This window comes from Manacus vitellinus, unplaced genomic scaffold, assembly GCF_001715985.3.
Source record: "Manacus vitellinus isolate BGI_N305 unplaced genomic scaffold, ASM171598v3 scaffold_40_pilon, whole genome shotgun sequence".
Lineage (NCBI taxonomy): Eukaryota > Metazoa > Chordata > Aves > Passeriformes > Pipridae > Manacus > Manacus vitellinus.
The window spans coordinates 5,781,738-5,794,730 of record NW_021940541.1 but is presented as its reverse complement, the minus strand read 5'-3'; the positions used below and the strand labels follow the sequence as shown (position 1 = coordinate 5,794,730).

The 12,993-nt window shown below is 46.1% G+C and overlaps 1 protein-coding gene across 2 annotated transcripts in view; it reads left to right on the top strand.

Annotated features, from left to right (window-relative positions):
* GRK5 (G protein-coupled receptor kinase 5) overlaps positions 1–12,993 on the top strand; it is an 86,051-nt gene that overhangs the window by 25,833 nt on the left and 47,225 nt on the right. The window contains exon 1 of one of the 2 annotated variants that reach the window (XM_029962020.1): positions 6,943–7,049. The exons of the other annotated variant lie outside the window; for it this stretch is intronic. The gene's annotated coding sequence lies outside the window, so the exon portion shown is untranslated. Of the gene's footprint in view, positions 1–6,942; positions 7,050–12,993 lie in introns of those variants that run through there. 2 annotated transcript variants of the gene reach the window in all.

The following is a 12,993-nucleotide window of genomic DNA, read 5'->3' as shown; positions in this document are numbered from 1 at the left end:
GTGCTTTTTGCCCCCAGCAAGAGAACTTCATCACAGCCCTTGGCTTCAGAATCCCCGTCCAGCACCTGCAGGGCTCTGGGCCTGCCAAGGTAAACACTCTCCAAGACAGAGGCTACGCCATCATTTTTAATCTCTGTGAAGTGCCAGGTGAAGTTCTGGAGCAGTACAGTGGTTAATGTATAAAAAGACTCTGCTGTGCTCTCTTGGACTGGATTTCCACTCCGGGAGTTTGGATTTCAAGTAAATAGCAAGGAGCCACGGGGCTGTCCAGCAGCACTCTGGGCTCACACACTCTGATGTACTTGTTCTGGCCACGCTGCTTTGAGGGAGGGCAGTGCCTTTAGCCCCATTTTATAAATACAATGTGCCACTGAGATCTGCAGGGCACAGAATATTGGTTGTACTGGTAACTGAATTCCCACGGGAGCCGAGATGCTTGATCAGGCTTTTAGAACATGACTGACTGCCACAGTTCCTAGGAATTTGTGAATGAGCTGAAATGTGGCGGTTTTATTCCTGTCTTGTGTTCTCTGACCATCTGGCTTGCCTCACTTCTTAAATGCATTGCTGGAGACAGGGCAAGTGGAGAGTCCTCAGCATCTCGACAACAGGTTTCCATCTTAAAACAAACCTCCCCAACCCAACAACAACAAAAAAATCAACAACAACAAAAAAAACCCAAAGCAAACAACCCCCAAACCCCAGAAAACAACTGACAAGAAGGACAGGAAACTTCTCTGTTGTTGCTTCAACCCATTCCTGCAGTGTTCCCAAGTAGGCACCATGAAAAAGAGATCCCTCACTATGTTACTGTACTTGGCCAGGTTCTACAGTTTAAACAGAAATATCCATGTTTCTTCATCAGAAATGGTCCTGTATTGGCAGTTTCTCAAAGAGAATTGCAGTTTTTCACTGCAAGTACATGGGTTCCCAGCAAGGTTCATGAAGTCCTGACTGGCCATGACACCTCCAGGGCTGAAAACCATCGAAAAATAGGAAGAATAAGAAGGTAATAAGTGAGTCTATGGAAGTGTTAACACGGCCCATCTTTGGGTCTTGCTTTTGAACACAAGGATTATCTTTTGTATTGAAGCACATTTATTAGAGATGGAAAACTGCCCTTTGTAGAATGCAAGAGCTGATGTTCCAGCTTTCCAGACTATTCTGAAATACAAGAGCAACACAGACACTGTTAATAATGCAATCAAAGCAATTTAAATCCTTTTAAAGCATCCACAAAGGGTCCTTTGATAAGAAGCAACTTTCATCAGCCTGAAAGACTAGGCAGTTTAGTATGTGCTGTTGATTAAGTTTATACGTAGAAAGTGGTAATTCCACTTTTGGCTGGAGAAGAGCAGCAGTAAATTATAAGACATCTTTATAAGCACCACTGTTAGACTTGCTGGTTTTAAATGAAAAATGCATTTATATTAATATAGCTCTAAATGGGGTTATTCAGTGTTTAAAGATGCAATTTGTTTTCCATTAGTACTCTGACTGGACACAAAGCAATTCTGCAAATTCTGCTTTGGTGTTCCTTTTTTGACAAAAAGAAGGAAATTGCTACAAGTGCACAGTGTATGATGGGCTGTGGGAATCTGTTTAGTTCAGTTGTGCTGCATATTTTTTAATCTTGCTTTTAGTTCTTGCCTTTGCCCTCCATTTCATTGTGTACCCCTGTAAGGGAGCTTACATGAAGAAGGCAGAGATGGGCAAAAAACCCCAGAAGTGGTTTTAGATTTGGGCTGAGCTGGTTAGGATCTCTTTTAGCACATTCCCCCTGAGTTGATTGAGGAGGGAGGCGTAAATTCTGGGACATCTCTAGCTGAGGTTTCCATCCATCCCAGGAATGGTGGGAACCATTTTGACAGGCATCAGGCCCTTGGAAAAAGAGAGTTTTCCTTTTGGTGTGCCAGCAGTCTTGGGAACTGACTGCTGGCCCCTCAGGCTCTGATGCTGCTTCTGTTGTCCAGCCTGAATTCGTACTCAAATGCTTTCTTCTTCCATTAATTTGGTGTGGCTTCTGTTGTTCTACACCAAAGCAGGTGAGAGGAAGAGAGCAGCAGACAAATAATAGACTTGGAACAACATCTAGAGGACTTTGATTCACCTTAAAGAAAGAAAATAGTGAGGGGGAAGATGAGTTCTTGTCTTGGGTCATTGAGCATGAGCAGGAAGTGAACAATTAAGTCTTCCTAGATCCTCTTTGGGGTTTCCAGATGTTAAAGAGGATTTGTTTGGTTTGCTTGTGGGGTTTTGTTGTTGTTTTTTCTTTTAGGCAGCAGAATTACTTTGCACTTGGATCTTAGTTTTCTTCCAGGCTGATTTAATGCCAAAGATAGCAGAGAAGGATGGAGAGACCAAATGTTCCTGTGCAGCAGCATGGTGCCTTGTCTTCTTGGCCATTCTCCATGCATTTCTTTGAAATATCTTCTCTTGGGATTCCAGTGTGTTGGAAAATAAAATGCTACTTAATAGATAGTACAGAAGTACAATCATTGGCCACACCAGCAATGGCTAAAAAGCCAAAAAGATGTTCCTGGCTCCTGTAGACCAGAAAAGTGAGATTTAAACTGAGCTCATCCCTCCCCACAGACGTGTACAGGAGGGAGCCTCACCAGCTGACTGCAGGGGTTGGATTAGCAGCCCTTCAGAATGAGTTGCAGAAGTGCAACTTTTTATAGCAGTCTCACTTAGATACCTGCAGTTTACACTGAATATCAAAAAAGACTGGTTTTCAGCCAAGAGTCATCACCCAGTTTTGTAGCTCAGCACTAACCCATCAAGACCCACAGGTATACTGCAGATGTGAAAGAGGAGGGGGGACCTGGTCTCTCTGCAGACCACTGTTTATCTCCAAATTGGCTAAGGTGGTATTTTGAGCCAGCCAGAAAATGCAAGGTATTTAAATGGGGAATTAAGACAAAAAAATCTTCACAAGGCACAGGGTGGTTTTTATCTAATTCAAATATTAGATTTTCCCCCCTTTTAATTGAAAGTCAGGGATTTTGTCATCGGCAGCTTTCGTTACCTTGTGTGGTGTTTTTCACTTCATCAATGGTATATTTGATCAGTATGAAATTTTATTAATAGGATTATTTGTCCTAGGCATGTGCTCAGATCTTTTTCTGAATCTTTCCAAGGTGTCTGTTGGGGAACAGATCTGGCCATAGGTGTGAATGGTGTTGGAGTATTCTGGGCAGGTGTAACTATTTTGGTATGTTCTCAGTGCTGGGTGCTCTAAGAAATTAGTATTTCAATACATAAGCTATGAGGTGAAGGGGGAAATGAATCATTAGAATTTAGAATAAACACCATTTATCTTTATTTATCTTATGAATGTTTATGACGGCATTTTGTGTAATACTTTTTCTATATTAATCTGTGTTGTTACTCAGTCAGAAAGATAAAGAACTCACTTGCATGTGCACATTGTTTGCCAGGGATATTTTCTAAATAAAGAGTTTGGCGTCAGTGAGAAGTGTCTGCTTTCCCAGGGCTTTGACCCACCCAGCTTTTCACCCATGTTTTGGGTGACTTTGCAGGTGTTAAACAGGATTCCACTGAAGCAGGAGGGTCTGACTACCAAAGATATCGCTCTCAGAGCTGTTTTAGTTACACTTCATCATCTTAAGCATATGGTTTCACTTCCAAGTGTTTAACATTTCCATTTCCTCAGGAAATCATTCCTTCTATTTTTTAAACTTTTGAAACTGGATGGATATTTTTGCTGGCAGGCAGACCCGAGAGCGACACAGCGACCAGCCCCAGCCCCAGAGAGCCCCTGGCTGTGGTACCCACCAGCCTCCCCATCCTTCCCCTCCTGCAGCAGCTCCTGAGCACGGCTGGGGGTGCTTCAGCCAGGTCCCTGGGGTGCAGCACGCTGTTAAAACACTCCTGCTTTCCTTACCCTAGTAAAACTACCCACTCCTTTTTTCAGCTTTAGCTGGGAGAGATGTTTTTCTTTCTCTGTCCACTCTGGGCCCATGCATCCCAAGAATTAGTTGAGCACAGACTGCTTTAGCTGATTTAGTGAGGCCAACAGCGAGATCGGGGCCTAAGAAAATAGTTTGTGTCACCTCCAAGGAATGAAAGCATTTTCATCCCGTGTTTGTTGTCTGTGTTGGTATATCCAGCAGTCACATGCACATGACGGAGGAGTGATGGCTCCAGGGGACTGCTCTGGCTGTTGTGTTTTCAGGGATTATTTCTGGTATTTCCTTTTTCCTCACGGCGAACGGGTCACCCCCTCACGTGCTGGCCAAGTTCTGTGCCATAGGAGGAAGTCTGTGCTCTCATCTTCTTTATGGTGCATTTACCCACATATGTCATAGTGTTTAGCTGCTGGTTTTCTTTTCCTGCTGTGCTGTGAAGTGCAGTTATGGATGTGCAATTTGCACGCTCATCTGGCTGGTATCACTGGCCCTTTTGTGAGAGGATCATCCTCTGCTGCAGTGAGTGTCACCATGTCAAACAACTCTGATAAACTGACTGCATTCTGTACAACGAGCGCTGTCGCTGTGTATCAAATAGTGCTGTACAAGAGAAAATGTAGAGCAAAGCAGCTGATTAAAGTGTCTGTTCCTTTCTGTTTTACTCCTGTTACAAATACAGACAGTCACAGTCTTTGCTCTGCTTGTTTAGCAGGAGGAAGCTTGCTGTGGGCTGGGGCTCCTGGAGGCATTGAGTCCTGCCATGAGCAGGCAGGGCCTATATTTTATTCTTACCCTCTCAAGAGTTAGTCAAGGGAGCAGAAAGCATCATCAGGCAGATGTAGTTAAACCTCCAGACCTCCCAGGAGAGCTCACCTGAGCTGCTCAGGCTCTGGCTTTGTGCTGGCCCCTGGGGCACTGTGAGTTGCTGTTTGGATCTGCTGACTCTTCCCTAACTGTGTCTGCACACCCCTTCACCTTCTCACTAGAAATGCTGCTCAGTCAAGCAGCACAAGCTTGCACCACTCCCAAGGACACTCCCAAGGCTCCTCCACACCCCAGCAAGCCCACTGGCTTTCTTGCCACATGGATCTGTGTCATGATGTTCCGAGCTGAAGGCTCCAGCTCGTGCAAACAAACCAGTGCCACAGGGTTGCTGCTGATAGCTAGACAGACTGGAAGTCAAGGTAGGATTTGCACTGATTTCAGTCCAGTTTTACTTGCAAGAGAGTATCAAAGCATTGCAGCCTTCTGGATAGACTGAGTGATATCCTGATCCAAAATGGACTGGCAATGCCAGCTAAAAAAATGATGCTGGTACGTTGTCCCAAATTGCTTTAGAAGACCAGACCAGAGCAGGACCACCCTGAATTAAAAGCACAGTTCAGCTGGTCCCAACTCATGTCTCCAGTGGCCACCCTCTAAGTGCTTCAGGGGCCAGTTCCTGAGGTACAGCCACACCTGCACCCTGGTGCAGCACTGGGCAACTCCCTCCTTCCTCTCACGAGAGGAGGCCTTGGGTGCTCCTACCCTCCTGTCCCACAGACCAGCAAGTCCAACATCTCGTACAGCGTTTTGTGATCAGGACAGATGTACTCAGAGGGTGGTGAAGCCCTGGACCAGGTTGCCCAGGGAAGCTGTGGATGCCTCATCCCTGGAAGTGTTCCAGGCCAGGTTAGATGGAGCTCCAAGCAACCTGGTCTGGTGGAAGGGGTTGCTGCCCATGGCAAGGGTATGGAACTAGGTGATCTTTAGGATCCCTTCCAACCCAAACTATTCCATGATTCTATGATGTCCTGGTTTTGCAGAACATGATCCCCAGGGACCTGTGATAAGTGAGCCCTTTGGCTGGGTGCCTCCATGGCAAAGGTGAGCTCCATCACAGACATGTGCCTGCATCCCTGGAGTGCACAGAGCTGAAGGGCAAAGGGGGAATAAAAGACATTGCAGGAGCCACTCCAGGCCTGAGAGAGAAGTAACCAAGGCACTGACAACTTGTGTGGGTTTCGTATGTCTGTTTGCAGGGCTGTGTTATGTGTTTAGAAGCTGGTTGTTTCCATAATAACAGCAAGTGCCATATGGCAGCGAGGAGGGTGGTGAGAAGAACGCCTAAGGAAACACAGTATGTTGTTTGACATGTGTGTACTTCTAGAGGAATAACGTGTCTCAAGCAAGTAGTGCTGTTCCAAGCAGGCTGGGGGAATTTTCTGCTCTCACCAGAAAAATATCCAAAGCCCTCAGCATTTGTCCTGGTGCAATGCCAGTTAATGACGCCTGCCCTTCGTCCTTGTTTTCCTGCAGATAGTCCTTGTGATGGGCAAAGGACCTCTTGCTTTACTGCAAGTGATGGTTCTGGATGCACCAGCACAGGGGAATGGCATTTAAACATGGAGTTTAGGAGGAAATACTGTTCTATAAGGAGTGCTGTGTGGACCTGAAACGAGCCAGATGCCATATGCTCCATCCATTCCTTAACACTCAGCAAGTAAATAGCAGAAATTTTAAAACCTTTGAAAATGCATAGTTTATACTATAATTGTTTAGTACAGAGTGAGCAGAGCATCTCCAGAGATTAGGGGCACTTTAGTGCGTATCTAGAAAGCATCCAGGAAAGTCTCCACAAATTAAATTTTCCTGCCCTTTAATGTATGACTCACATTTCAAGGTCTTGTAATTTGCTCCCCACGTTCTCACAAACATCACCAGTACCTTTGAATACATTTCCACCGCAGGAAAATATGGAATTATTTTTTCATAAGACCTGAATGGCTTTTGCCTTTTGCCAAAATGAGTTCCACAAAATTCAGTCCCTCTTATTTGAGTCTTAAAGCCATTAATTATGTTTGTATTTGGATACCTGAAATGTGGTGGCGGGGAGAAGGATGTTGTTCTGATTTGAGGTCGTAGTTCTGCACTCATTTGCAATTCTCTAAACTCCTGAACAGTCCAGAAGACAAAGCTCTTCTCATTTTCATGCTTCTCTTCTTCTCTTTATTGCCTCTAGAGAGAGATTACTGCAGCATATGTGAAAAACAGCCGATCGGAAGGCTTCTCTTTCGGCAGTTCTGTGAAACTCGACCCGAGCTCGAGTGCTGCATTAGGTTCCTTGACTCGGTGGTAAGTCAATTCTTGTGATATTTCGGGGTGCTTCCCAACGCTTTCCTGACAGAGGAGACTCCTCTGACCCGTAGGAATCCCTTTTTTGTGGGCTATGAGGGCTGGCCCCATCAGCAGCCCAGCATCACTGGCAGTAGAGGGGCAGTGCTGCCCGCGGGGTTGGTGCCAGCCTGGAGGGACACCAGAGCAGGATGAGGACAGGCACCCCCCCAGTGCTGGTGTGGCCTCCCTTCATGTCAACTCCTGAGCTGCTGTGAGTAATGTCTTCTGATGTGGGTGAAGCCTGAAGTGCTGGGAGGCACTGGGAGGAAAGGGAAGGTGATGAATGGACTGACAAGAGAGGAATGTGATAATGCTAATATCTCTTACCAAGGCTTTTCATCTGTAGACTTCAGGGTGATTTACAAAGGATGTCCTGAAAATTACCTTGTTTTTTCAAATAGGAGAGCAGAGGCACAAGGTATAGAAGTGACTTGATTGAGATCACTGGGGAACAAATCTCCATTTTCCATCCCAGTGAGCCACTGAGCAATGCCCCCAGCCCCGGGGGGACCTGACACTCTTTCCCAGTCTGGCAGCACTTGGCCATGTGCACTGCCAGCTGTTCACAATGGAAAAGTCTCCCAGTGACTTTCTTGCTGGGAACCTGTGAAAGGGGAGGTGTTGATCAGCCAAAAAGCTAAATCATAGCAGAGAGGAAGATGAACTTGTCACTGCTGAGTGTGAGTGTCCATGGGGCTTCACTCCCTGGTTAACACTGACAGGGAAAAGCAAAACAGTGCATACCAACAGGATAAAATTGGTGTGTTTGTACTGTGGTGGTGAAGGTATTCTGAAGTATAGGGAGATGTGAGGATTGCACTTAAGTTGTAAAAGTAACAGTCTGGAAGGGGACATGTGGTCTCTTAAGGTTTATGTCAGTACTGCAGTAACTACAGCAAATCCACAGCGTCACAGAAAGTGTTGGATAAAGTCCTATTCCAATCAGTTTTAGCCAGTCATGACTTCTACCTGTTATTCCTAGCACTGGCTGTGATTTTCTCCAGTGAAAGGTGTAACCATCAAGGTACACGAAACATCTGACAAACGCTCTGTGCAGCTGTGCTCAAGGCCAGCAGGCAGCAGGGTGCTTCAGGTACCCTGGATGTGTTTGTCCTGCACCAAGCCAGCATGAGACACCACCCATTCATCTGGGGGAAGGCACCCCACAGAAATGGCACACAGGGTGTAACACCTGCAGCCCCGAGGGGGTGGGTGATGGCCATCCCTCTAGGAAGCTGCAGAAATCCTTGGGGAGACAGTCACAAAAGGCTACTTGTAAGTGGTCACCCTCAGTTTGGGGAGGGTTGGCAGGGCTCTGCTCTTTTCTCACGCCACCTCTCAGCAGCAGGCACCACATTTTGGTTCCAGCAGCGCCCAGGGGCTGCAGAGAACAAGCCCCTGTTGTGTGAGCCCTGCATACACACTCGGGGCATCCACTGACAGCAGCAATAACATCTGGGCACAAGCAAACATCTCTGTCGGCCCCGCTGCCCCCCGAGCCCCGCGTGATCCCCTGCGCTGCAGCGCTGCCCGCAGCCTCTCCCACAGCCTCTCCCGCCTCTCCCCGTCTGCCCGGCCACCCTCGGGCTCTGGGAATTGAGGGCACTGTGTCATTTTGTTCTCCCAAAGCCCTGTGGAGCACTGACAAGCACTGAAACTCCGTGTCCTCTCCTCACCCGTGCAGCACAGGCAACACTGGTCCTGCAAAAGCTGGCGGTGGGACTGGATTTGTTTTAAAGGTTTGTCTCCAAGCAAAGCCAGACTGATATTCCCAAATCCTTTTGCAAGGGGGGTGCTTTGCACCCACTCCCATGTTGCTTTTTCAGACTGGAGCTGCCCTGTATACCTTTACTGGGCTGGTGGTCTGTTCCCAGTTAGGCTCAGACTGGCAGTAGGATTTTGAGGATTTGATGAACAAAATGCCTGGCTGTGTGGAGGTCTGAATATTTATCTTTCTCTCTTCTTTTTAACACTAATTAACAGCAGTCTCCTTTGTTTATTGATTTCGGATTCTGTACAGGCTTGCTCCCAGCCCACGAAAATCCCTGCATTAGGCAATGTTAAGGTCAAACAACACAGCCCACGGCCATTAAATTGGATGAGTGCTACTGAAATTTGCCCAGCAGGGTCACACTGTGTTGAGTGAGCAGTGGGATTCAGGCCAAGCCCTGTGTTAGGCAAAAAACTCCTGTAATGAGACCAGAAGTTTGACTTTACAGTCCTATTCTGAGACCACCAGGAATGTGAAACCTTTTGGGGACCACCTGCTGTAACAAACTCCAAGCAGGAAAAATCAAGAGCCTTAATTTTTTTTTGTCTTAGTTATTTTTTCTGACATGAGATGCAAAACTTAGCTTTTGTGTAATAACAAACAAAAAGAAAAAATAAGAGGGGATAATATTTTTAGCTGTTCATGAGAGATTCACAGAGCTTCTTGCACATAGAGAGATAGGACCACCTCTCTTTTTCAGAGCCCATCTAAGTGACTTTACCAGGGTCACACAGTAAGGCACTGGCAAAAGCCAGTAATTGATGTCTCCCCATTTTTAATACATTTTTTTTTTAACCCATGCACTCAACTGCCTGCAAAGAAAGGAATGATCAGGACTTATGGGAAGAAACCAGAAGCTGAGTCAGACACTTAACAACCCACCAACATCCTTATGGAAGACTAAGTTTTGCAAGCTCTCTTACACCTGTGCTTCCAAAGGCTGGTAAAACCAACCAGACCTTGCAGACCAGAATCCATAAAGAGACAAAAAAAAAATCCCTCTTGGCTGGACATTTATGTGAGCTGTTGTGTGAAATAACTAACCTGGTCTGATGTAGTCTCCTGAAAATCTAATTATGGCAGCGTCTGGGGTTTTTTGTCTGTGCAGTACAGCAGTGGTTAGGCTGCTTTCTGAAGAAAAAGGGTTTGTCTTGTTCAATTCTGTGTGCGTGTGGGTGTGTAGCTGTCAGTTCCCTCTGAAACCTGTGAATACCCTGGCCACTTTCAACCAGTAATTGTGATGAAAGTGCTCAGATGCACAAAGTTTCTACCTGCTTTCTGAGGAGAGTGGGTAATAACTTACAACCAGCTGTAGCACAGACTATGACGATACGTGGTCTGTAAGCAGGAGGCCCTGACATTAGATGATGAGAGATCAAAACTAAGAGATAATATATTGAGTAAGAAGTACTGATGGCTGCAATTTGTGCCTCTAAACTCATCTGTGTGCCTGTAACCACAAAGATCCCATGGATAGCTCACCAAACCCTCATGTCGCCATTCAGATGAAGGAACTACATGAACATAAACTCCTATTGTTAAACAGAGATGGTTTAAGACTAAATCAGCTCCTCTGTAAGCCCTTCACAAGGAATTCACGCACAGCCCTGAAGCACACTTTGCTCTGCTTACAAATATTTTAGCGACATTGTACAACTTTGGAGCTGTTGAAAGACAGCCATGAAAATAAAGTGCGAGTGGATATGTTTCCTGTGCTGAAAGGCAGATCAGTGAGCAGGGAATGTGCTAGCAAGACATGTTTCCTTCTCTGCAGCCAGTGCTTCCAGGACAAGAGAGCAGCAGTTCAGTTCGGCAAGGACTTCTTGCTCCTGTCCCCTCCTCAACAGCACATTCCCAGGGTGCCAGCTCCTGACATTTCCCTCTCCTCTCCTGTGATTTTTATGTGCTATTATAATGGAGACTTTAGCTTCTGGACTCCCTTTCCTGCTTCATCTACTCACATGCATAATTTATTTTTTTTTTTCCGGGGGAGGGCTTTTAACATTTTAATGCAGACCAGATTTAGATTGACTAGAGGAGAACGTGGCCCATTTTGGTGAAGGAGAAAATAACCTGACATTGTTTTCTCTCTAACCTGACCAATGTTATTTCTTTGCACTGAAGTCACACAGAAATACATCCTCTGGAGGAAAATGGCCCCTGCTCATGATATCTGGGCTCAGGGGTTGGGGTGACAGGCACATCTCCTCAGGTGGACTTTTCAGCTGAACGCTTCACTAGACATTGCACTTATCTGGGGTGAAAGGACGAGTGAGCATCCATTTAATGCCATTTATAAAAACCCTGTCTTGCTGTTAGGGAAATTTCATTTGGTTAAGTCCCTTACATGGTGTATAAACCATCTGTGTATGTGTGTCTTAAAGCTGTTCAAGGCTTTTTCCATCAGAAATGCCAGTTTGTTGATATCAACAAACTCATTAACTCAAAACGTGTTTTTAAACAGTCAAAAGGGCTCTTTTTGCCCAGCCTTTAAGTATGAAAAATGTGGCTTCGAGTTCACTTTTCGTTTAGAAATGCGAGTTATTATGAATCCCAGCTGTCTGGGGTTTGCCTTCCAATTTTTAGTCACAGATTTTAAATCTCCAGCAGAGGCAAGTGCAAGGACAGCCATGGAGGACAGAGCAATAACAGGGCAGAGCCTGGAGTCCAAGGAGGGAGTGAGCAGGAGCAGAGAGACCTTCTGGGGATAACAGAGGAGGGAGCTGAGAAAGTGGAGGTGTAAAATTGGGACTGAAATGCCAGTAGCCTCCTGTAGGTGCTCAGAAGGTGACTTCACTGCCCCTGACTTGACCAAGAAGCCGAAACTGCTCTGGTGGGAGTATCTATTCCCATCTCCATCTCCTGGTGGGTACAAGGGACAACTCCTGTGGCTGTGCCACGCTGCTGCAGGCAACCATCAGCTACCTGCTGTGGGAGAGTGTCCTCCCAGATCTGCAGAGACATCTCTTTGGCTCTGTTTGTCAATTTGCACATATTTTTGAGCCACACAGTTTCCAGATCTCAAGCAATATTAAGATGAAAATAAAATACAAGATAAATTGGTGTGCCAGCATTAAAGCTGCTGATGTGAGTGCCTGTGGGGTCCCTGTGCCATTGCCCTGGAAGCTCTCCAGCCATCACAGGCAGCCTCCAAACCTCTTGCTCAGCTGTCCCTGAGGCCATGGCCCCATCCCACAGCCAGCCACAGGCTAGATGTTTCTCCCTTTCCCAGCTGAACTGCATTTTCCCATCCAATCCCACTCAGCCCATCCCAAGACCAGCTGCTTCAAAGGGAAGGACACTTCACACCCCGATGCCCCCGTTCAGCTTCTAGGGGAGAAGGAGCCACCAAAGTAAGTACTACCTCAAAAAAAAACAGCAGCCAAAAGAAAAGTTAGCAGCAAACAGCAGCCAGCCCACATCCTCTGGCCATTTGGACTGAAGGATCTGCCCCTGCCCACAGAAGGAGCCTTCCCTGAGCCCGTCCCATGGAGTCAGGGTGATCGTAAATCCTCCTCTCGTTTATGAGCCATGAATAGGGCCCTGTCTGACCTAACTGGGGCATGGAGAAGCTATTAGACTTCAGAGCAGGAGCCTTGAAACACATGCCTGGATTCATCAAAGGAATAATGGAAAATATTTTGTTCCACATGGATTTTAAGTAACACTGTTATTTCTAGCAATTAGGGATTTGCAAACTGTAGCTGTGCTTTTGAGTATTGTGGAAGAAAGGGATGTATCTTGTGATTTAAGCACAGGACTCAGAGTTGAGGACCTTGATGGCTTCCCAGGGAGGTGGCAGGGGGAGCATGGGGGCATCCCTGTCTGTCTCCTGTAATAACAGTTCATGGCTGAAAATATACCAGTATCTGTTGCTGAATAGCTTGAAAGTGGCACTGAAGGGAGAAATAATAATGAACTTAGAAACAAAATGAAACAGGCTTCTAGTACAGAACTGCAGTGAAATCAACACTGTTCACAGTTGGAGCTTATGGTTCCTTCTCACATCCTCACTTGTCTGTCACTTCCCACCTTCCACCACTGTGTCACATTTTCTGGGAATGTCAAATGCAAGTATAATTAAACTTTCCTTTTATTCCTTCCTAACTATCTTGAGACAGAATGAGACAC